General features: G+C 47.6%; 1 protein-coding gene across 1 annotated transcript in view; it reads left to right on the plus strand.

The window, feature by feature from the left end:
* The window catches only part of PTPRF (protein tyrosine phosphatase receptor type F), a 292,186-nt gene that overhangs the window by 223,241 nt on the left and 67,219 nt on the right, over positions 1-1,726 (plus strand). The gene's annotated exons all lie outside the window — the stretch shown is intronic.

Here is a 1,726-nt window from a genome sequence, read left to right on the forward strand (position 1 = left end):
TCCCTAAGGGTAGATTCATAAAAACTGATGGAGGAGTGAAACAGGCTGGGAAATTGCTTTGGAGAGATTGATTTGAGTGGGTTTGTGCATCTCTATGAATTCACTCCCATGCAGACAAGCTGTCTGGACAGGCAGCGTATGGGTGTTTGGCTCTAAATGTGACTGTCTCCAAACCATTGGATTTTCACCCTTTGACTCCCCACGCCAGCTGCTTTGCTTCCACAGGAGTCCAGCCCTGGTCCATACACTTGATTGCAAGGTGAGGCATCCTTTGAGGCCAGATGTGCCTGTGGCCATCAGGCAGCTGGAGGATTCAGTTTGGGAAGGTGGCTGTTTGCCTGGATTGTGTGAGCAAGTGAGGCTGCTGCTTCTGGGAGTGCTGCACTGGGGGAAACCAGAACAAGCTGCAGCCGAGTTAATAGAGAGGCTCGATAATGAGGTGACCCAGGCTATATCACTTTCATCCTCGCTCTGCCCTGTGTGATCACAGAGCAGGAGTTCACACTGCTCTGATTGGCAGCTCAAAGTGCTGCGCATAAGCAGATTAGGGCTATCAAAGGGCCCTGCAATAAGCTCGTTTTCACTAACAGTTTTTGGGCTTGCCATTATGCAAAGAGCATTAAAAGGGGGAAAAAAGACATTTCCGTTAGCACCGTCTGTCTGGGATTTACTAGCTATGTGGGGTGAGCAGTTGGCAAAGGCAGGCACCCTTCCCTGCAGGGAGGCACCAGCATGCACAGCAGCTGAGAGCCTGAGATGGCCATTAGAAAGGGAGCTCAGGCAGGGAAGAGCAGCTCTGCTCCCTATTGGAATGACCTTCTCTTTGAGGAGAACTCAGCTTCATTAATGTATCAGTTGCAGGGACTCCTCCTCCTCCTTAAGGGAGCTAATGGTGTCTCAGTGCTGCGCGATAGACAGGTATGAAAAGGGAGAGATGTTCAGATCATGCAGTTATAAATATTAGAACGTTGAGAACAAATTCTGAATGTGGGGATTTGTATACCTATTTCAGATAGTTTTTGTATTGGTAGGCAAAGGTTGAAGCAACTGTTCTGCCACTTAAATTAATTCCATCAGTGGATGCTCTTATCCTTGAACACACTTAATCAGAGACAGCTCCATGCATAAATGAGTCCTTCAGAGTCTCACAACAGTCCAAGTAAGAGAAAGCGTTGCTTTGTGGACTCTTCAAGGCAGACATCTTCCCATGACCTACTCCACATGCTGTCTGCTCACAGGGGATGTCATACCAGTCTGTTTTTAAAGCTGTCACTTCACTGGCCAGTGGAGCAGTAGCTGACTGATTCTGGTATCTGTTTAGTAACAGAGATGTGCACAGGTTGGAAGAGATTTGGCCAAAAGCCTCAGGAATACCTTGGTTTGACCAGTGAAACCCTCCTTACATTGAGGGACCTAAGAGTTCTTTGATTTATCCAGGAAGTGACTGGGTCTTGGTTTACAGGCCCCTACTTGAGAAGATTTCTGATGGCACTCTATTCTATGAGAAGAGTCCTTGGCAGTTACTACTGGGCTATTCAGTGAGGTTGACAAACCATTGGTTGAAGAGTCCCAGGGTAGAGTGGATTCTTGGGTACTGGGAGTCTCAAAGTCAAGTAGGTCTTTCAGAAGGCTCTGCTTTAGCGTAGCAGAAGTTGAGTGCACAGTGCACTTCCAGGCAGAAATTCTTTGGTCTGCACTTAACAACACCTCACGTTAGGTGGTTGGA

The sequence above is a fragment of the Antrostomus carolinensis genome, unplaced genomic scaffold (genome assembly GCF_000700745.2).
Source record: "Antrostomus carolinensis isolate BGI_N321 unplaced genomic scaffold, ASM70074v2 scaffold13845, whole genome shotgun sequence".
In the NCBI taxonomy this organism is placed as follows: Eukaryota; Metazoa; Chordata; class Aves; order Caprimulgiformes; family Caprimulgidae; genus Antrostomus; species Antrostomus carolinensis.